Source organism: Alexandromys fortis, unplaced genomic scaffold, assembly GCF_014885135.2.
Source record: "Alexandromys fortis isolate MF-2015 unplaced genomic scaffold, M_Fortis_MF-2015_v1.1 scaffold_41, whole genome shotgun sequence".
NCBI lineage: Eukaryota > Metazoa > Chordata > Mammalia > Rodentia > Cricetidae > Alexandromys > Alexandromys fortis.
The window spans coordinates 8,870,355-8,894,210 of record NW_026067923.1 but is presented as its reverse complement, the minus strand read 5'-3'; the positions used below and the strand labels follow the sequence as shown (position 1 = coordinate 8,894,210).

Below are 23,856 nucleotides of genomic sequence, written 5' to 3'. Positions count from 1 at the left end.
GCAAGCACTTCGCAGACAGTCACTAATGAGGCTCGGAGCTGGTGTCAGGCCGGACAGCTTTATCTGCAAGTTGGAAATCCGAGGCGCAGAGGCCAGGAGGGAGGGCAGTGGGGATCAGAGGCCAGGCCTCCCTGGCTCCTGGAGCCCCTCAGAGGTCAGGGCGATAAGGAACAATGAGTCTCCCATTCTGGGGGAGGAAGGAAGTCCCGCAGCCACCTAATCTCTGCTCCTCTGCCTCCTCCCTGCTCCCAGTGCCTTTTCTCGAGAGAAAACTTTCAAGGCGACTTTTGTAAGTACGGTGATCTACTTTTCCGCAGGGAGAAAACAGCCTTCCCTTCCGGCCTCTGGTGCAGTTCAGTGTTTTTGTGATCTTCCCCCTACTTGGGACGCCTAGATGATTGAAAACACATCTCTGGCCAAAGTCCTCCACCCTCCCAGTTTGCTCTCTCCTACGGCTAATGAAAGGGAAAAAGAGATTTCAGCTGATAATTCATTTGACAAAATAACATCCAGAAGGAGTATTTAGAGTGACCAGTCTTGGAGCATTCCGGTCTAGCCTAGTCTGGCTGCTTGCATGTGGGTGTCCAGCCCTCACAGGAAGAAGCCTGGTTAGTCACTTGCCTTGTTAGGCAGTGCAGACATTCTGACTGTTTCTTTCTCTTGACTACTCATAATTTCAGGTAAATATAATTGTTGGACGTTTCTTTTCACACTAGGAAATAAATGGCAACTTTCACAGGAGGCTTGAAACTGGCTCTGGCCACTCTACAAACTGTAACAAACACAGTGACTTCAGAGGTGTCTTCAGGTTTATTTTATTTTTTTTCATGGCGGGGACCAAAGGGCTTTAATAGTAAAGGAACACGGACAAGAGCTTCTTAAGCACTGACAAAGTCCAGAGCCAGATTATTAAACTTGGTTTCCATTAAAAAAAAATGCTGCATTTATAAAATATTCAGCTCGGGGGTGATGTTTATGGCTTTTAGACGTCACCTCTCTACAACCCTGCGGAACAGTAGAAGGAAGATAGACTAGGTAGAACTATTATTGTTAACTGAACAAGTCAAGGAATAAAGAACTCTTGGAGGGAGTTGTACAATTTGCATTTGTAGAACCATGATTGTATCCCGTCATATGATGGGAAATGGAAAGGTATTATTGCTCGGTACTATCTTGGGGAAGAAAGCTAAGAAATATACAAAATGCCTAGCTTTGAATGCTGTGATTAATCTACTGAACTGCTGTTACTTTAGACAGACATATACCCTATATGAGAGGTGTGTGTGTGTGTGTGTATGTGCATGTGTATGTGTGTGTGCATGCGCATGCTTATCTGTTGTGTCTATCTAGCTCTCTGTTTTACATGATAATATGATATGCAAAATGGACCAAATGGAGAAATTTCTTATCAAGTTTCACATTGTCATAGTTATTCTCTATTTAATAAACACAGGAAACATATTGGAATTATGCTTGTTTTAAAGAGTCGCTTTAAGTCAGATGTGGTCATCCATGCCTATAATCTCAGCATTCAGGAAGTTGAGCCCAGGAGTTCAAGATGAGCCCAGGATATAAAGGGAGACCCTGTTTAGAAAAAAACAAAAGTAAAAGCAAAACAAAATTAATTTAGATGATATTTCTATACTTCAAATTATCTGTGACTCTCAAGAAATTCTAAGATATTCTTTTATTTTAAGATTTATTTATTTATTATGTATACAACATTCTGCCTCCATGTATGCCCACACGCCAGAGGAGGGCGCCAGATCTCATTACACATGGTTGTGAGCCACCATGTGGTTGCTGGGAATTGAACTCAGGACCTCTGGAAGAGCAGTCAGTGCCCTTAACCATTGAGCCATCTCTCCAGCCCCTAAGATATTCTTAAAGCTGAGCCCTAGCTCTTTTACCTCTAAATTTAAATGGGATCCACCAACACCGAATAGTAGGCTCTGCGAAGACCAGCCCCATCATCTCCATCCTATCCCCAATCACAGCAGAACAAAGACAGCTAAGATCCAAATCACCTGAGGACCAGAAGCAAGACCTCTGTGAAATAAGACCAAAGTTCATCCCCAAGAGAAGAATTGTGAAAGGATTGAAAGGAAGTAACGTAGGAAGAGTATCTAGCAAGGGAAGCAACGTAGGAAGAGTATCTAGCAGGAGAAGTAACATAGGAAGAGTATCTAGCATGGGAAGTAACGTAGGAAGAGTATCTAATATGGGAAGTAACGTAGGAAGAGTATCTAGCACAGGAAGTAACGTAGGAAGAGTATCTAGCACAGGAAGTAACGTAGGAAGAGTATCTAATATGGGAAGTAACGTAGGAAGAGTATCTAGCACAGGAAGTAACATAGGAAGAGTATCTAGCATGGGAAGTAACGTAGGAAGAGTATCTAATATGGGAAGTAACGTAGGAAGAGTATCTAGCACGGGAAGTAACGTAGGAAGAGTATCTAGCATGGGAAGTAACCTAGGAAGTGTATCAAGCATGGTAAATAATATAGGAAAAGCATCTAACACACAGTCCAAACACAGCAATGTTTCAGTACATTTTGGAATATAGTGGCATTTTAATTGTATTCTAATAAATAAAGACTGCCTGAAGATCTGAGACTGAAACACTCCCACTGGTCTGCCTAACAGACCAGATTATGGTAATGTGCACCTTTAATCCCAGTAGCCATACTAGTTGCCGTAGAAACTGGGTGGTGCACGCCTTTAATTCCAGCCCCAGAGAGGATTATAAAGTGGGAGGAGACAGCTCTCCACACACAGTCTCAGTCTGAGATTCCAGGAGGCAGGTTCGCCAGTTTCAGGCAAAGGTTGAGGTAAGAGCCAGTGGCTGACTCTTGCTTTTAGAATTTTCAGGTTGAAGCCCAATTTCTGACCATGAATTTTTATTAATTATGCATCATTGGAGCTTTCCCATTTATTCTTGTTTTCCTCCTTTTTAAAAATATTTGTTGTTATTAGCGGGGCAGTGGTGGCACATGCCCTTAAACCAAGCACTTGGGAGACAGAAGCAGGCAGATCTCTGTGAATTCAAGGTCAACCTGGTTCGCAAAGTTTCAGGATAGCTAAAAGTGTTAAACAGAGAAACCTTGTCTTGAAAAATAAAAAAAAAAAAGATTTATTTTTATTTATATGTGTGCCTGCCATGGGTTCATGGGTGCCCATGGAGGCCAGAGGAGGCCACTGGATCTCCTGTGGCTAGAGTTACAAGTGATTATCCACCTGATGTGGATGCTGGGATTTGATCTTGGGTCCTTCGGTTCTTTAGAAGAGCAGTACGTGGTCCTTCCTAGCTACTGAGTCATCTCCCGGTTTTTGACTTTTCCCTCCCTCTTGAGCATCTACTATGAATGGGTGGCAGGCAGTAGCAATGCACAGGTGGGTAAAATCTCTTGTCTTGGAAGAGTTGTTGGTCTGAGGAAGAGGTGAGGAAAACAGATAATTGTGTCTCAGTTAATATTCATACCTGCAGAAGAAGTGTGTTCAGAATTGAGAGGCTGAGAGTGGATTTCTGCCTCAGGAAGTCTGGGACTTTTCAGAGGGTAGTGGTGATGAGCTGAATTTTGAAGAACAAGCAGCTGGTGGGGAAGAACCTTCCAGAAGGGAGGAGCACTGCCGACACAATGCAAGGTGTTGGGAAGTCTCTGAAAAGGAACTGAACCCAATATTGAATATTGGGAATACTGAACCCAAGAGAGTTGCTTCAGTACAATGATGCGTCCTATTAATTCTAAGGAAACATGCAGCCACTGACCACAGACAAGCTTCTGATCCACAGCTGTTTCTACTTCTATCAAGAGGACCAGTGTTAATTCATTACGTCACTAAGACATTGGTTCTGTGGACAATGTTGCTTCTTTGGGCGGCTGCGTTTGCTGCAGACCCAGGTCAGTGATGGAAGCATCTGTAGTCCAGAGCTCCTACTCCTCTGCGTTCACCATTTTAGGATCTGATTTTCACCCAAAGGAGAGACAAACAAATTTGTGTAGAATTGAGAAATGGAAAGCAGATGTGATTCATATCTTGGAAATAGTCTTGATTATTTGTCTTTACAGTACAGGGGATGAAGTCTAGGACTTTCTAAATGCTAGGCAAGGTCTCAATCCCAGAGAGATATTTCAAGCCCTAGAAGGATTTCATATGGGTCTCCCAGTGACCTTATACAGTATGGATTCTTCAAAGGCCAGTGGGAAGAACTTTACAAACCAGCAGGACAGTGAAGAGACCACTGTGCTCAGATGAGAAACGCTGAGGCCTTTGCTGGGAAGATGGACAACAGCCTACGAGTCCAGGCATATTTAGAACACTCCTGACTTGGGCCTGGATGGATGGAAGGAGAGGACAGGAAACTTCTAGAGTAGTTTCAGATTAAACAACTGAGTAGCTAGCTATAGGGGGACACAAGAGAAGGAAGAAAGGAGCAAGCAAAGAAGAAATAGAGTTCACTGAGGTATCATTGGCAGTATTGTTAGTAAAGGATCGTATCATTGAATAAAAACAAAGAGGTGTGTGTGTGTGTGTGTGTGTGTGTGTGTGTGTGTGTGTGTGTAAGCCAGAGGACAGCCTTGGTTGTTCTTCCTCCTCAGGCAGTGCATCTACCTTGGTTTGTTTTGGTGTGGTGTGGTGTGGTTTGGTTCGGTTCCGTTTGGTCTGGTCCAGTTTTGAAGCAAGGTTTCTCAGTGGGACCTGGAACTCACCAGTCAGGCTGCGCCAGCTGCTCAGTCAGCTCCCAGGGATCCTCTCAGCGCCGGAATTACAGGTTCACACCATCACTGGGTTGACTTTCTACTGTGGAACCTGGGGATTGGTCCCAGGTTCTCACACTTGCATGAAAAGCACTTTGTTGACAGAGCTGTCGTCTCCCTGCCACATCTCAAGAACAGATTTTTTAATTTATTTATTTCTTTATTAATTAATTAAAGATTTCTGTCTCTTCCCCACCGCCGCCTCCCCTTTCCCTCCCCCTCGCCCAATCAAGTCCCCCTCCCTCGTCAGCCCAAAGAGCAATCCAAACTGCCTAGGCTCCCACAAAACCAATAGGTGCAGTAGGATCAAAAACCCATTGCCATTGTTCTTGGGGTCTCAGCAGTCCTCCTTGTCTGCTATGTTCAGAGAGACTGGTTTTAACCCAGGCTTTTTCAGACCCAGGCCAGCTGGCCTTGGTGAGTTCCCAATAGGACATCCCCATTGTCTCAGTGTGTGGGTGCACCCCTCGCGGTCCTGAGTTCCTTGCTCATGCTTCAAGAACAGATTTTTAAGAGTATAAAATGGACAGATATTCTTCTCCGTGTAATTTTGAGTGGAAATGTGAAGGCGAAGCCCTCCTATGCCTTATTGTTCCCAAGAAATGTCTGTATCCGGGCTCACTGGAGCTGATGCTTTCCTCCTGGTCCCCACTCTCTGCCGGGTGGGTTGTGTTCTCATTAAGTTCACAAGAGGAAGGCCATAATCTTAGCAGGCCCATCCAGAGAAAAATGTTTATGTTCACCGAGCCATCATCAGGGAGCTGAGTGAGAAGCTTCCTGGGGTCCCATACACTCCAAAAGCAGTCTTCTTTGCCCATCGAAAAGAAGGCTTTTCCTAAAGCAGTATTCACTTCATTTACATAGGGGCCCCACCCCAAGACCAGAGCAAAGCTTATGTTTGCTTGCCTGGCTTAGAAGAAGTCTACAACCTTAGTTCCTGCCATTTTCCAGTACGGTGTAGGAATACAGAGGAGGAACTGGTGACTTTTATAACTCACTTCTCCTTCTATTTATTTTTATTTTATGTGCATTGGTATTTTGCCATGGATGTCAAGTCCTCTGGAACTGGAGTTACAGACAGTTATGATCTGCCATGTAGGTGCTGGGCATTGAACCCCAGGTCCTCTGGAAGAGCAGCCAGTGCTCTTAACCACTGAGCCATCTCTCCAGTCCTTTAATTTATTTCTTTAAAGACTTGGCCTTATTATTTTAAGAATAATTTGCATGTTTGTGCACATGGGGATGTGTGCTGAGGCCAGAGTTCTTGGACCCCTGGAGTAGAGGCACAGAGTGGCTGGAAACAGAACTCGGGTCCGCTATAAGAGCAATGTGGGCTTGACCCACTAAGCCGTAAGCCGTCCTTGCAGCTCTGACAATTGGGAATAAATTTGAACATTTTAAGCAAACAGAAAAACCTGCTTAACAGACAGGAAGCAGCGACTTTTTCAATCCCGGGGTCTGATTACTCGATAGCCTCGGGTTTCTCAAAGCCTTTCAGCGTACCTAAGCTCAGCACTTAATCTTCTACGGCAAAGGATCTCCGATTTCCTGGATTTCTGAGCTCTTACCCCACCTGAACAACTCAGAGTAAATGCCATTGATTATGAAAGACTTAGCCCCAGACACTGGCTCAGCTTGGGGAGTTATATAATATCTCCTCTCAGTAGGTGAGCTGTATTTAAGCACAGATTTAAGAAGTGATTTCTGCCTCTAACATTAAATTTTAAAAATCATTTTCTAGATTGTATTTGATCCTCATTGCACCTCCACAGCCTTCTGGTGGTTCACTCCTATTCCAGCCCCCAATTACTAAAGCTGGGAAATTATCTTTGACTGTTTTGGTGGAGTGAGGAACTGGGATTTAACACAAACTTTATGGATACTTATAAGTACTCTACCCTGAAGTTACATTTCAAGACTGTCTGGTTTTTGATGTGATTAAAAAAAAAATCCTATTTTTGCATTGAGTGGGGGGGGGGACTCTAGGGGTGGGCATGAGGCTATGGAAGAGTATTTGTCTAGTGTGTGGGAAGCTAACTTTTTGACCTCTATATAGAGGTATTGTATGCATGTTCGTGTGAGCATGTGTGCACACGCATACACACAGAGAGAAGATAAAAATCTAATTTAAAATATAAAAGTAATGAACAAGCATGAGGCAGACATGATACACACCTGTGATTCCAGTACTTGGGAGGCTGAAGTAGGAGGACTGTGGGCTCCAAGCCAGCCTGGGCTAAGTAGAAATTATCAGACCATTATAGCCTGGACTATACAGCAAGTTCTTATCTCAAAAATATGAAGAAAGGAGAAATGGGGGGGCGCATTAGGAAGGAAATAGGAAGAAGGAAAGCAGGGAAAAAGAAAGGCAGAATGATTGCCGTGAGCTTAACTAGTGAGTTCCAGGCCAGCCTGGGTTACAGAACGAAAACTTGCCACGTGCCCCTGAAGTAAAGAAAAGTGGGAAGAAAGAATGGAGAACAGCAAGAGAGACGGAAGCTGGGCGTGGTGGTTTACGGCTCTAATTTCGGCACTTGAAAGGTTAAGGCAGGAGAATTTCTACGAGCTCACAGCCATTCTGAGCTGCATAGTAAATTCCAAGTGATACTGGGCTGTGGATTAAAGCCCTGTGTTACCTCTTCCTACAATGAAGAAAAGGGGCGGGGGGATGAAGAAGCAGGGAAGAGGGAGAGAGACCGTTGGCGATTGCCAAAAGCACAAAAACAGTGGGAAGAATATTCAGTTCCGTGTGTGGTGCCGACCGTGTGTGGAGGCTAAGCAGGCCGGGCAGCAGGGCCTTCCTAAGCTATTGCAGCACCTCCATCATTTTTCGGGGTTTGCTGACAAGGGCTTCCTTTATCCGGGCTGCTTGTCTCCACAGCATCTGAGGAGTAGATGGTTCCAGACGCCTAAGTGCCAAGGATCCTGCTCTTTGCTTACTTCTAGGCTCTATGGAAAGCTGGAAGCTCCCTGGCTCTCACTTCTGGCTTCGGAACTTCTCATGTTTTCTGGTCTCATGTCTTTGCAAGTGAACTAACAATCTCACACGCATGCACCATTCACCATGCCAAGATTCATGTGACTTGGTGCAATTTTCTATTGAGGACAGTTTGGACCTTTTGGTCCTCCTTTAGGGAAAGCAGTTTAGAACTATTTTTCCAGGGCCAAAGGAGCCAAGGCAGAATGTATTTCAACAACAAGCACTACAGGGGTATAAGTCAAGGAAATCTGTCTGCATAAGAATGAATTCTTAACCCTATGTGTGTTTCTTTCTTCTTCTTTTTTTAAGTTATATTTTACGGATAAGTGCTTTACATTTATACCCGCAGGCCAGAAGTGGCATTAGATCCCATTATAGACGGTTGTGAGCCACCATGTGGTTGCTGGGAATTGAACTCAGGACCTCTGGAAGAGCAGCCGGTTAACTTAACCACTGAGTCATCTCTCCAGGTCCTGTACAAACAGTCTGTCACAATCACAACATTACACTGACCATGAACAGTGCTAACACTTTCCACCAAGGCGTGGGGTTTTCATGACAATTCCTCTGCAGCAAAATCTAACGAGTTGGTGAAGTTGGAAAGCCAAGAAATGCAGCTCTTTTTCTGAACATCTGAGGCATGGGGCAAGAAAAGAGCGGACTTCATTCACCCTAGTTCTCTAGCAGGGACTGGTAAGCACCAAACACAGAAACTTGGTGGCCCAAAAAGTTGATCCAAACTTGGCAGGTGCAGCTAGGAAACCCAGCTCTACTTCCCTGCAGATTACCAATGGGCAAGAGTCTAGCACTGGTCAGTGGGAGGCAACTTCATCAGACTCTGGACCAAGATGGCAGAGGGCTTCCAGTCTCACCTCATCTCTTCATTCTAGGGACAGAAAAACAGACCCTGAACACACACACACACACACACACACACACACACACTCGCTCTCTCACACCTCACGCAACACTCCTCCTGAGTTTTGTGCCAAACTCATTGCTTGGCAAAGAGAAAGGGACAGATGACTTGGAGTAAGACTATCTACTTCCTGGTCTGGTTTCACTGTGGACGAAGAATTAATTCTTAGCTTTACCTCTTTTTCAAAGATGGGTTTGTTTGTATCTTCGGTATATGAGGGTTTTGCCTGCATGTATGGCCAAGAAATAACACCGGATCCCCTGGAACTCTAGTTATGGGCAGTTTTGAGCTACCATGTGGGTGCTGAGAATTGAATCCAGATCGTCTGCAAAAGCAGCCAGTGCTCTTAACTGCTGAGCCATCTCTCCAGCCACTAATTTTACAGTCTTTAATACCACTAAAATTAGGTAATTTTTAAACTAAATCTGAACAAACCCTAAATCAAGCCAAAGATCAATATGGAATTCATACCCTGAATTGCCTGGCTGTATTTTATGGTGGTGATCAGCAGCTGCCTGGCAGTTCCCAGCGTTACATTGTGGCAAGAGGGTCAGATGAAGATGAAGCCTGTGCCATAGCCCTCCACGAATGATCTTCAAACCTGACTGGAGAGACAGGACCATCAGAGGCCCCAGCAACAATAACAGATGGCATAGGGAGTGCTGTTTTGCATCCCAGGTTAAACTGCTGAGAGCAATGGATGAAAAGAGGATTTGTCAAAAATGGGACCTGTGCTGATGCGAGAAGGTACTTACGGCGCTAACGTGGGGAGCAGAGAAGAATAGACATTTCTAGGCCAGAAAGAGCAGGCATGAAAACTGGAAGAAGATGCCCCAGTGATTTGAATAAATGGCCCCAATAGGCTCATCTGTTTGAATGCTTAGTTCATAGAACTGTTTGGAGGTGTGGCTTTAGTAGAGGAGGTGTGTCACTGGTGACCATGCTGATGTTTAAATAGTCTCATTTCCCAGCATCTCCTCCATGTGGATAGGATGTGGGTTCTTAGCTGTTGCTGTGGCTCTGCCTTTGCTCCGCCAACATGGACGCTAACTCTGGAACTGTAACCTAATAAAGGTGTTCCTTAGTGAATTGTCTTGGTCGTGGTGTCCTGTCACAGCAATTGAACAGCATGAGGAGGTGGGACTAGGGGGATCTTTAGTCACATATTACCCTGACCAAATAACTGCATTTAGAACCTTGGCCTTCCTTTATGCTATCAAATAAAATGATCAAAGATGGGGTGCAGATGGTTCATGTCTATAGTCTCAGCGTCGAGGCAACTAAGGAAGGAGGGTTGATAGGAGTTCAGGCCTAACCTGGTTTGAATAGTGAGTTCTGGCCATGCTGAAGGACAGAATGAGACCCTGTCTCAAAACGTGTCAACAAAACCATGATAAACTCTGCATGGTGATTCATGCCTGCATCTCAACACTCTGGAAGCAGAGGCAGGAGGACTGTATCAAGTTCAAGGTCTGTACTACAGTAGTATAGTTCAAGGACAACCAGGACTGCACAGTGTGACTCTATTTTTAAAACAAACAGAAAACAAAGAATGAATGAGAATGGAAAAATTTACAAAACTCAAAAACAACAAAACAATAAGAAAATGCTACCGACATATATATTAGCAAGACTAGGTAGATGTTTCTACTCATGGAGCGCTACAGTTATTCCTTGGGTGTCTATCCCTGGTGTTTGGTTGTGGGACACATGCACACACTATGAATATAAGTCTGAATCCGCAAGTCCCTTATATAAAAGAGTACGCATAGTGTTCATTTGTAATGTATACATATGTTTCTATACATCTTAAATTACTAGGCTGATTTTAACACAAATCCAATGCAGACACTATGCAGATAGCTGTTATATCTATCTAATATAATCTAATATTACCTAATACCTAGGGAATAAATGACCATGAAGATAGTCCACGTATATTATGTACACAGGATATTTATTTTTGCAATATTTTTGATCCTTAGTTGGTTCAATATGAGGGTACAGAATCTACAGGTAAGATGAACCAAATCACTACATATATATCATTGAAATTTAAAGTAACTATAATTAAATGTTAACAACCATAAATGAACAATAACAAATAATATTAATTCTACTTGCCAGATGGTGCTGATTAGATGACTCTATGAAATAAATTTATTTTTATCAGGAATTAATTAGGTTTCTAAATTATGAGTGTTTTGCCTGCATCTATATATTTATACTGTATGCATGCTGGAGGCCACAAAAGTCAGAAGAGGGAATCAGAGCCCTTGGAATCGGAGTTACAGAGGGTTATGAGCTACAATGTGACTGCTTGAAACTGAGCGCTTCCCTGACAGGACAGACAGTTTTCTTAACCTTTAAGCCATCTCTCCAGAACCAAGAAATAGTTTAATGAATTTCTGTTGTGTATTTAGTGCTGTGCCTAGTTACAGTAACAGTTATGAATTTGGCATACCTGGAAAAATATCTGTGAAATACCTTTCCTGGTATAGATGACATCACTGAGAACTGTGCCGGTCTTCCTACAGTGGAGGGGCGCGAGTTTGACTCTGGGTGTGCATGTAGCAGGCATGGACTCAGGCTATCTCATTCTCTTTTCAACTCCCTGTAACAAATTGCTAAGCTATCATTTTCGGCATACGTAGTCAAAGTCTGTGCTGATATGGCTTAGAAAAACCTTTGCATATGTTTTTGCTCAACCGTGGACAAAGGTGTATGTAGAAACAAGTGTGGAAAAGTAAGATCTCTTGACAACCTAGAATCAGTTGTTCAAACTAGCCCAAGAAATAAAATCTTGTGGGAGAAACGCCTCATCATTTTTCAAGAGAATACAACCCTCTTATTAGGTTTAGAAAGTACCCATACTTTAAAGGCCTGTTTTTCAAAAGAGTATACTGAAGTAGAGACTAAGTAACACACTCAAGCTCACATAGCCAGCAAATGGTGTCACCTCAAAGTACACCATCTGCCCTTAGCAGTATGTCCACAGCAGTGTCCAGAAACATCTAGTGTTACCTTGATGTTAGACTATGCCAGCCTGACCACAGACAGAGAGAGCATCCTGCATCACAGTCAAATGCAGGATGCTTTTGTTAGTGAAGCTGGAGATTGAGCCTAGGGCCTTACTCATGCTGCACACACTCTCTCTTCCACTGAGCCGTGCTGCACCCAGCTTCTCATCTGTACGTTTCTCCTTCAGAAACTCTCAAGGAATAGATATGTATACACATGTGTAGATAGATAGATAGATAGATAGATAGATAGATAGATAGATAGATAGATAGATAGATAGATAGATAGATTTATCTATGTGAAAGTTCTAGAACTTACCAAGTTTCAGGATGAGAAGCAGAAGGGGTCCTCTAAGGCCTCATACATGGGCGTACCAGATCAGAGAGTGGCATCAGGAGTTCAGCCACTCTCTGAAGGTGAAGAGAGATGCTGAGGGTGGGGTAGCAAGAAGAAGGTGGCACAGAAACATGCCGGTACCAGAGGCCCTACCGCAGAAACCTCAGCATATGTGAGATGCTTAGGGCCCCAAGGGTGGCTCCTAGAACTGCCCACATTTAACATGAACTCCAAAGCCAGTCCAGAACAAGAGATTACAGGTCTGTGGGGGCAAACAAGCTGCAGCCACGGCCTCTGGGGGTCCCTCTGTGTAGATAACATACAGTTGCTCTGACCCGAGGAGAGGTCAGAAAGCTTGGAGTTTTACATAAGATCACTCTTAAACCCTGTTGTTTCCATGAGAAAGAACTAAAAGGGAAAGGAAATAGTGAATTGTTAAATGATGTGTGATTTTCCTATTCTATCCTGCTATTTCCTCATCTAACTTATACACTGTAACACATTTACTCAGCCCCTCCCCGTGTACTTGTTAAAATGTGGTATGCTAGGCTTCATGAAATAACGCATTGAAAAAACGCATTGAAACGAGTGCTGCTTCTTATGCTACGTGTCTGCGTTTGCCTGGGACACATTTTCACCTGTTGTAAATGCAGAACGGACACAGACTGAGCCTCTTGTGAAGGCTTCCTTTGCTACTCATCAAATAACAATTTTGGAAATATGCTAGGATTCTGCGTGTTTCCCTTAAGAATAGATCCCGCAACCTGAAATTAGACGTCCCTCAACTTTTAAATGTGAGACCCACTGGAAATCTTTATGAAAAGGATTCTCCTTTATTGGATCTATGAAATTCAAACAAAGAATAATATGAAATGATATTACTGGGAAGCCATTCCCTTAAAGGAAAGGCAAAATGGAAGCTTCTCGAAAAGGGCTGACTTACCCGGTGTGCTTCAAAGAATTAATGTGTGCTTGTCAGAAGATTACTCCTCGTGGTAGTCTCCTTTTGAGGCTGTGAGAGCGTGACATCTGAGAGATGGGAGACATTGCTGACAGAAACGCCGTGGCTAACACCTTTGTTCTCCATCCCAGGTGCTGAGGGCCAGCCGCCATCAGCTGGAGAAGGTGAATCTGGCAAATGACATGAAGGTTTTTCAAGGCAGACTCATTGCAGGGACGCTTCAAAGGTATGCATCTGAATTTTCTCTCTTAACTAATTGAAGTGGGACCACCTGAGCGGTGTGTAGACAGGAAAGTTTGGGAGCTAACAGGAACCCGAGTCCATGGTCCTACCCCTTCCTATGCCTTTGTTCATCTTGGGCAGGGAGAGCCAAAAGAGGCCTTGGATTTGGCAATCAGGCCATAACATGAGTCCTAAGGAATGCCACAAAAAAATAGGACTCTAAAGAGTCACATGACTTAACATGACCTGCTTGTTCAAAAGTGAGTTCTGCCTCACAAGAGTCAAGAAATGCATGGCGGGCCAGCCCCCTTAGTCACCCAGGTGTACTGCAATGTCGGAAATGGAGAGACGTCATCCATCCTATTCACAGCTTGTCTTCACGCTTTCTGGCCTAGGAAGATAAGTGTTAGCACCTAGAATGTCATGGGAATGGGAAGAACTGTGGAGACCTGCCACAGCGACTAGACATTGGTCCCCAAAACACATCCAGGAGTTGAAATCACTCCAAGGAGTTACCCCTCAAGTGTCCAATTCAACCCCAGTGCAAGCGTATGCAGTAGAAACTGCTGAGTTCCCACAGTAGAAACTGTTGAGTTCTTTCGGTCTCTGATTTTTTTTTTTCCTCTTCAACATCCATCAGCCTTTGCTTGGTTTTCCTTCAAAGACTCGCATTGGCTCAGGTTGTCTTGGAAACAGTCCCCTAGCCACCAGAAAGCTCATGAATCTCACACAGGGAAATAAAACAAAGCGAAATCTTCTCTTCTGCTCTGTCTGGATTTCAAGTCTGTCGTCGGAGGGTGTTTTATTCAGTTCCTGTACATGACAAGTGAAGAGAGGCATGGCCGGAGTGTCTGGGCACCCAGGGTGACTCCCCTGTCTCAGTATTCCATCCTAGAGACTTTCCAGCAGGCTTTCTCTGTCTGGGAGCTGATGGGGCGGGATAGCGCTATGACAGGCCACTCCACTAGTTATCTGCACGTGGAATCCATAGGGAAGGGAGATTTTGGAAAGGAGCCTTCCTATGTCAAAGCCGTCAGCAACTGGGCGAGGTGGCACATGCCTGCAATCCCCTGATTTGGAAGATGAGGAAGGAGGATTGAGAGTGGGAAGTCAGCCGGGGCTACCTACCCGGCAACACCCAGCCTTCCTGCAAACAGGGGAGGAGAACATTCCCAAGCTATACACATAGGAGAAAGTTCTGGAAATGAAACCACAACCTCTCTAAGAGTTTTCTGTTTCTCTAGTCAGTTTGCCAAGCATCTCTCTGTGACCCTCAAGGCCTGCACGTCAGGTTCTTAGGGACCAAGGTTGGCCTTGAGAATGATGTCCCTGAGAATTAACAATGGAAGATAATGTTCAGAATTACAGAAACTAACGTTGGAAATCTCAGCATTGCCCGCTGCTTTCCAGCTACCTCATAGCATCTTCGGGTGGTCCATGCTAGGAAATGGCCTCTTTTCTAAAATTTGGTTCTTTTTTTTATCTTGCTGTTTTCTGTTTTACTGGACCACAGTCTTCTGTTCAGCTTTAACATGAAGGACTCGCATTTCTTAACAACCTGCAGGCTCCCTGTAGAGTTGCTTTCAATCAATCTCCTTTTTCCGTATTTGAACAGGAAAATCCAAATTTCTGGTCTGAATGGCTGTCCCTCCCTACCACGTCTGCATTCATGAGCCTCTCGTTCAGGGAGTTTAGTAGAAAGAAACTGTTCCTTTTAGAATGGATCTGGACAGTTGGCACCATTTTACCTACTACTGAGGCCTCAGAATGGTGGCCTGTGGCATTTCCTTTGCTTCTCTATTCATGCTGTTGTGGATAGTGTTCTTTTGCTTAATATTCCTCAGCATCAAGAGCTACCTGTTGAGAATAGGGAGGTATCTCAGCCTATAAGTGTTTGCTTTTGAGACCTGATACCTGAGTATGATTTCCCAAACCATGTAAATGTGGAAAAAAAAAAGGACACTCCCAAAAGTTGTCCCACACCTGAAGTATGTTCATGCCCCTAATAGCTATTAAGGTTAAATAAATGTATATGCACATGCACGCTTGTACACACACACACACACACACACACACACACACATACACACACGACTCTCTTGGACTAGGGATGTAGCTCAGTGCTAGACCACATTTCTAGCATGAGCGAGGTTCCGGTTCCTTCTCCAGCATCACTAACTAAAACAAATCTACTTCTCTGGTTCTAGAAGTTGGTATTTTCTCCAAGATACATAACACAAACAACTGAACCAGGAGACACAGTAGGCAGACCTCCAGCTCTTGCAGCCCCGGTGTGTTAGTTGTCCGGCTTGTCCTGCAACAGCACTCTCTACAGGAACAACCTAAGGGAAGGCAGGTTTTCTTGACTCACAGTTTCAGGTTAGCATGGTCAGCCTCAGTGGCTGCAACAGCTCCGTCCTCTGTGAGGTGAGATCTCACAGACTAACTTGTTCACATCTTGGCAGTTCAGGAAGAGAGTTTGTGCGGAAACCAAATTAGATGTCACCTTCAAGGCCAGTGTCAACTGCTAGACTGTCTGGCAGACAGTGTCAGAATCTGAGGACCGAGTGTTTAAACACTGGGCCTGTGAAGGTCATTTCACATTTACAGCATTACAGCTGGATTGCCAGAAGACTGACTTCTTTTAAATTCATCTATTTTTATCTCATGTATATGAGTATTTTGCCTGCATGCCTGGTACCCACAGAGACCAGAAGAGGGGTTGTGTTCCCTGAAACTGGAGTTGCAGGCAATTCTGAGCCACCATGTGTGAGCTGAGAATCAAATCCAGGTCCTCTGTAAGAGTGGCAATCCCCTTAAGTGCTGAGCCATCTTGGAAAAATTAGAATTTTTTTTTCAAATTGCTATTGTGTGTGTGTGTGTGTGTGTGTGTAAGAGAAAAAGAAGAAAAATAGGGTGTTTATGGGTGCCATGTGGGTGTGTCAGATAGGTTGTAATGTGAAAGTCACCGAAAGAACCCTGAAAACTCTGTCTCAGGACACTTGGGAACTTCTCAATGTTCACATAGAAAGTGTTTACATGTGGGAACAGATTATTAACGTCCACTGAGCACAGTTTCAGCTAGAAATATGCCTGCCCAAATAGAAATGGCTGATACTGTCCCTTCTGGGCTCTGACATGGCACTGTTGAACAAGGTTTGGTGCACCTAGGTTTGTTAACTTACAAAAAGGGCTTGGCTGTTTATAAAGAAATTAAGACTTTGTGTCTCCCATAGCGCAGGCTGGCATGGAACTCACTGTGTAGCCAAGGATGACCTTGCATTTCTGAGGTCTGCGTACACCTCCGAAGTGTTGGGATTTTAGGAGGGTTCCTCTAAACCCTATTAGAAAGTTCGAGGATTGAACCCAGGGCTTTGTGCACATAAACGCTACATTCCCAGTCTTGATGACACCTAACTGGAGTGGAAATCAAAAATATATTTTCTATATTTACTGTGTGTGTGTGTGTGTGTGTGTGTGCATTTAGGACTCAGTTCTTTCCTATTACCACATGGGTCCTGGACATCAAACTCAGGTTGTCAGTCTTGGCAATAAGTGCCTTAATCCAGATGAAACACTTTGCTACCAAGGTAGGACATGTTTTCAAATTGTTTATTTCTGTGTGTGTGTGTAAGAGAGACAGAGAGACATAGACACAGACACAGAGAGACAGAAAGAGACAAAGGGTACCACATGGGTACCTGGAGGCCAGAGGGTATAGACTCCCTTGGAACTGCAGTTAGACAGTTTTGACCCATATCATATGGATGCTGAGAATCAAACCTAGGTCTGCTGGAAGAGCAGTAACTGCTTAACCACTGAGCCATTTCTCCATTTCTCCCCCAACCCTATCCTTACAAGCATGCCTAACACAGACAGCTCTGTACTTGTGATACTTTATTCTGTACAATATTTAAAGTCACATATAATATATTAATTTAAATTTAAGTGATTTTACAATTTCTCATCAACTATACTATTAAACCATATCTTTTCAAAGAGCCTGAAATTGATGCAGACTGTAAACACTGTTAAAATCATTCCTTTTGGTATCCAGTAAGCACTTAATGCTTCTCCAAATTCATGCCAACGTATACACGCTCTTGTTTTATGAAGACTCTTTCTCATTAAAGGAGGCAGCAGAATGCTACTATTATTTAAGTGTGCGTTAATTGTAAGACAGCATAATAGCTGCCATGAAATTTTAAAAAGCATTAAAAGAAAACAAAAAAATTACCCACAACTCAAATACATCAGTCTTCTCTGTGTGAATATACATTTGGGATAATAACAGAAAATTGCTGCTGTGGGGCTGCTTAGTTTTAACTCTTTGTTTTTAGATGTTACCCTGCTGGGGACTAATTCCTGCCCGAGCACTTTAGCTTCCTCCAAAAGCAGCAATTGTACACCGTAGTGTTCAGCATGGCACAGAACTGCACACAGGCAAGATGGAGAACTTTATTCTGATGGTCCTTCTTTTGGGAGCAAACAGTTTGTGCATTGCCTTCTTAGTTCTACTTGACTTGGGCATAATTCTCTTACCTGAGCCGGGACACATATGTTGCTTTTGCTTTTTCCCCAGAAGACACAACATTCCAGAAGCACAGTGGATAGGAAGTCTATGTGGCTGTATTCCAATGCTCCATTGTCCTTTCACCCTTTGGAGGCTAAAAGACTTTGACATGTGACTTCAATAAAAATCTATGAGAAAAATCTAAGGAAGGAAAAGTCACCCATATTTATGTACATACATGTCGATTTTAAGCAGGTCCCTTTAGGCAGTACATCCTTGCAGAGTTTACTGGGTTTTGTTTGTGGTGCTGAGGATACAACCCTCTGAAGGTGGGTCTTTCTCTACTGGACTCCACTGGAAGCCTGGTGAGTTTGCATCCAAAGAAGATAGTAGATACCAATGGGATGAGAAATCTGGTTCCATTGGGTTGTGCCGTCACTAGCTGACACAACTTCTATTCTCATTTAATCAAAACCTGTCCCGTCATACAACAAGGCTCAGCAGCTCTGGCTACCAATAGAACAGCGCTTTGTTTTACAGAAGGAGGAGGCCAGCTACAGAGACTCTGCCCGGCCAAGGAAAGCCCGTCTGCCCTGCTGTAATGATACATTCTGACAGGAAGTTAACAGGAAGAGCACATTTCCCTGTTGAGAGAATGCAGTCCAATTATGTTGAGGGCTGGGGCTGCGAGACATTCACAAGTGACCATCAGGAGAAGAAGAATGAGATGATGTCATTCTTTGCCAGGACAATCACTGAAACGAAATCAGGTCATGCAACAATAGTCTGCTTCTGTGCTTGGAGCCAGAAGTCGTTAGAACAGATTCCTGTGCTGTGGTGCTGCTCAGAAAGCATCTCAGGACCGCTACTCCCGTGATCATGTCTCCTCCTAAACCCTGAAGGCACACGAGACAAGCAGACTCTCTCCATCTGATGTGAAAATGACCTACACTGGGGTCTGCCACTTGTTTAAGATGACAATGTCACAACTCACTATAAAAAAAAGTGACCTGATTCTTACAGCATGTTTTCTATAGAGAAACAAGCCAGGCACACAGCTTGGTACAGACCCAGTGTTTTTAATCAGGGTTCCTTACTGTCGGGGAATTCTGACTGGCACACTCTAGTTCAGAAGGAATGTATTCCTCCGTACACAGCTTCAGGAAGTCACTTTCCATTGCCTCGTGACTGGCTAGAGCATTATTTCAGGGCGTACCAACTCTGCTTACAAAAGAACCGTTTGGTCCGTGTGGCTCATCCCATGTTCCTAGTTTCAGTGACAAATATACTCAATTTCATATTTCTTCTCTCAGGAATGTTCAATTTGACCTCATTTATCTGCTCAAATTTCACAAGAGTACGTGATAATTGCAAGGGAAGGGTGGACTTCCGGAGACGCCATGCCCAGAATAATTAGGCAGAAAGGTCAAACTGCTGTCGCTTCACGGATAAAGCTTCAGAGAAATTAGCCATCAGACAAGACTTTTCTATGTGGTTTTACAGTAAAAAAGGAAAGACTTTGTGCAGGTGTCTTCCTAAAACATGTAGCTTGAAGACTTTGCAAGGTCTTCAAGGGCGTGAATGTGTCCCCGTTCTTGTGTGTGCCGTAGCGTACGTGAAAATCTTAAAGAAAAATAATAACGTGGGAATTCATCTTCACTTTGTGCTTTTGTTCTTGAGTTCCTCGGGAGTTTCACCTTGTTATCGAAGGTTTGGAGGCATTGTGATCTCTGGGAGGCAAATGTGTTGGAAAGCCCTTTTGGCTACTGCTACCAAAGTGCAAAGAGGGGCGTTTGGATAGAATTGTATCTCGGGGCTGATGCTAAAGCAAACAATACTACCCATATTTGGAAATGAAAGGCGGGTTAATTTGAAAAGATTAGTTTTGTTTTTATTAATGTGTATGTGTGTGTGTGTATATACATATGTGTTCAGGTGCTCGGGGAGGCCAGAAAGGGGAACTGGGTTCCCTGGAGCTAGAATTACAGTGGTGTGAGCCTTCTGATCCTGCTGCTGGGACCGGAACCCAGGTCCCCTGCATGAGCAGTAAATACTCGTCATCGCTGAACCATCTCTCCAGCCCCAGGGCAGTTGTTTTCAATTTAAAAAGTGAATAAATATTTCTGAAAAACTGTCAGCACTATCATAAGCTCCCAAATTTCCACTTCCGGTTTCCTTCCTATTTGTTCTTGCATGATGTCTCAGTCCCTTGTTTAGCATCAGCGGATACCAGCATCTAAAATGCACTTAGCTCTTCACGCAAATCTATTTACAAACCAAGTAATTTAGTCCTGGCATCTTTTAATGAGATTCACGATAAAATTAATTTTAAGAGCTATTAGCCTTTACATTTTTTAGCAATAAGGAAGTTAGTGGCTTGATGGATTTTTGTATTCTGAGAAGGGGAGAGAGAGAGAGAGAGAGAGAGAAAGAGAGAGAGAGAGAGAGAGAGAGAGAGAGAGAGAGAGAGAGAGAGGAAATCCTAAATGCCCCAGGTATTTAATTAATCCATCCTCACCCTATAATTCATAGGCACCTAGGTAGTCCAGCCAGAAGAGCCTATGTGATGGTCTTAGCACTGCATGAGATCTGGCCAGCTGCCATTCTGAATGGGCAGTACTATGCTATACGGACCACAGGGATTTTGTCTCCTGAAGATAAGAGTATAGAACTGAGAATCAAGAACGCGTGCTGGATCTGGCGTTAGGCACTCAGCCTCCAACTTTCTAGGGAATTAGAATGTACCTTTCTCATTTCCCCTGGCTGGGATGTTGTAAATAAAGAATGCAAAAGCACTTTAGGGGGAAGCAGCCGTAGGAAGCCACTCAAACCTAACCTCCCGCTCTTGTTGTAAAAGACTAAGGCATTGTGTGATCATCATTAGCTCCCATCAGGATGTGTTGTTCCCAGCACCTTATTGCTCCTCATTATTCTTTTAGTTCTATGTCTGTCTGCCGGTAAACTAATCCCAATGTGTGTTTTTGATGGCTGGCTCATATTCAAAGCTCTTTGGCAAAGAAGAGAAGCCATGTAATCCCCAAGATTCCAACTCCATGTTCAGTGCTAGAGAATAGAGAACTCTAAGTCAATCAAATAGAGTGAAGACTCTGAGCTTCAGCATTGGAAGAGAAGAGAATTGGCAAAGATGTACATGTGGTCACAGTTGTTGAAGTCCAGCTAAGGACTGGCTCTGAACAGAACATTGGGAAGAAGACTATGCTAAGACCAACTCCCAGGGGAGAAGTTCTGCTTGTTGATTGGCTCCTGCCACCCCCTAAAAATGGTTGGAAGACCATCTTTATCAGGATCCTCTGACAGATCCTTACCCCCTCCAACACACAAACACAACTCAAAAAAAAAAGTCATCCCCCAGCCTACTCTTAGTGTCTATCATGGACTTTCCTCCCAGGGAGATGCTCAGTTTTTGTGTTAGCCTTTCCTACCCTCCAGCACTGATTCACGGAACTCCTTTCAAATTGATCACATCCAGGATCTCCGCTTAGTAGTGCTGACACGTCCCTTCTGGGTGAACAGAGAGGAATGCAGTTTATAGTTCTCATTTGGAAGTCTACCCAGTTTAATGAATTTTCTCCCCAGGTGTGAAAGGATTAGGGCAGAGATCACATGGCATGACTTGCGTATACATGTATGAGCATCCGTTCTAGCAGCAGTTAGCCCCTCAAAGTGACAGGCAAGAATTCTGACGATCAAAACCTTGGGCTGTTGTTAAGCAGCAACTCATAGGCGGTAGAGCCTTGCAATTGACCTGGTTATAATTAGACTAGGATATTGGCTTTTGAGGCTATCTAGAAACATACACTATGATGCCTGCTGAAGTGGCCTATAAGGAACCCTTCCTACTTTAAGGAGACTTCAGGAGGGTTGCAGGAGTGACCACCTGCAAAGATGTCTTTTCCTGAAATCCAAATCCTCCTCTTATATCCCTAATTTATACTGACCTGTGAGATAAATGAACAGAGATTAGGAATGCAGATTGCTGCCTGCATTTGGATCCCTGCATTGCTGTTTTCTAACTGGGGCTTTGTTTTTTGTTACGGGTCAGATGGGAATGCCTTTCAAAAACTTACTTGCTGAAAGTCTCAATCACATCCTTAGTGTGACGCTCAGAGGTGGGACTTCAGGAAGTGATTAGATCATGAAGCATCTGGCCTCATCAATGGGTTAGCCCATGAGTGAATCCATATCTGATGACGGCATTGGAAGCTTGGCTGGAGGAGCAAGGTCCCTAGACATATGCCCATGAAGGGTAGACATCATCCCTGATCCATCCCTTCATCTTTCTCAACCTCTCTCCCTCAGTCCAGTCTCTCACTGTCACCCTAGACCTGCATCCTAGGAACCCTGGACTTAGAGACTTTCCTCCACCACCATGGTCTTGCCTTGTCACGGCCTAAAAGCAATGGAATCAGTTGGCCATGAACTAACTGAAGGCGCTGGTACTCTGTCCAATGGAAAATAATCTTCCTCCTTTAAGTTTCTCGCCTTGGGGACAAAACAGTGACCAACACAGAAAGTTAAAGGAAGATTAAAAGTGGGGAAAGAAGAAAGGGGTCTAAGTTAACACAAAGGACTGAAGAGATAGGCAGATGGACGGGGCTTTGATGGAAGAAATTCAGTAAAGCTGAGGATGGGAGGCCTTTGGACCTCTGATTAAATTAATTATGGAGAAAAACAAATCTAGTGAATGAGGCAGTGAGCAAGAAAAGAATCTGCTTGTACATTGTGCTTCCCTGTCAACTTCTGCCTTTGCTTTATTCGCCATGCTGGAGGTTCTTGTCATCTTGGTGCTGGTAGAAGAGGAAGTGTTCCAGGGATATGCACAGTGCAAAGAAAAATAAACATAAAATTTAAACAAAGAAGGTTCTGTATACAGTAGTTATCCAAAATGCTTGTCCACAAATATAGATTTCAGAGGTTTTTTTTTTTTTTCTAAATTTGGAATAGTTACATACATCGTGAGATCTCAGAGGGGAGGGAGGCTCAAGTCTAAACACAAAACGCTTTATATTTCACGTAAACCTTGAACACACAGCCTGGTGGTAATTTCTTACAATATTTTTGATAACTGTGTCTGTGAAATAATGGCTTGGATTTCTGCTTGTCATGCAGTGTGGGTGTTAGAAGTTGAAGATTCTGAATTTTAAATTTATCAAAAGGCTATGTTTATGGCATTTCCTATTCTCTTGTCACCATGTTTATAGCTAACTGACCCTTTGACTTTTTCGGTAATTGTTTCTTAAAATATCTTTCTGTTGCCACCACTTTCTTCTGGACTCCAACTCCATGTGTGTCACCGCAGCTACTGCTGCAGTCACCCCACTGTCCCTGAGACAGAATTCATATTTTCAAAGACTTCTGCTCCAGGATTGCATTTTTTTTTCTGTTTAATGTTTCTATCTGATTATTTTTACTTTGCTTCATTATGGTCCAATTTTTCTTAAAACTGTTCGTAGTGTTTAGGATTGGGTCTCACTAGCCATATCCCTGGCTGGCCTGGAACTCTGCATATACCAGGTTGGCCTCAAACTCCCAGAGGTTCGGCTGGCTCTGCCTGCTACGTCCTGGGATTAAAGCCCATGCTAAGCTTCTGTCAAATTCCTGAGCAGATATGCAACTTGTATATGCAACATGGCGAAGTCCTCTCCTGGGCTAACTCTATCTTTTCTATCCACTTCTCGCAAACTAGAGCTTTCCCACCAGGAAGCACTCTAACCCCACCTCCCTGCCCACCACGTTAGATCCTAAACCTTTTCTTTTCTTTTCCTTTCCTTTCCTTCCCTTTCCTTTCCTTTCCTTTCTTTTCTTTTCTTTTTTTCCCTTCTTCCTTCCCTGGGATGGTGGGGACTGAAACCAAGGCCTCATACGCATCCACAGTACTTCACTGAGCTATGTCCCTAGCCTTCCTGGCTCTTTTAACTTGTCTTTAAGACAAGGCCTCCCTACATGGGTCAGGCTAGCCTTGAGCTTCCAACCCTCCTGCTCCCTCCTTCTGAACAGCTAGGGTTAGAGACAGACCCAGCTTCTTTATTTCCACATTTCTATTGACTCCATCGACTGATCTACAGCCCTAGCCATGATTTTCATCTTGTCCGCGTAGGCACTGAGATCCTTACAGGGAATGAT

General features: G+C 43.8%; 1 protein-coding gene across 3 annotated transcripts in view; it reads left to right on the top strand.

Moving 5' to 3' along the window:
* Sulf1 (sulfatase 1) overlaps nucleotides 1–23,856 on the top strand; it is a 164,137-nt gene that overhangs the window by 28,352 nt on the left and 111,929 nt on the right. For 2 of the 3 annotated variants that reach the window (XM_050142103.1, XM_050142105.1), the window contains exon 2: nucleotides 13,109–13,203. The gene's annotated coding sequence lies outside the window, so the exon portion shown is untranslated. Of the gene's footprint in view, nucleotides 1–128; nucleotides 290–13,108; nucleotides 13,204–23,856 lie in introns of those variants that run through there. The other variant, XM_050142104.1, reaches the window with a different exon arrangement.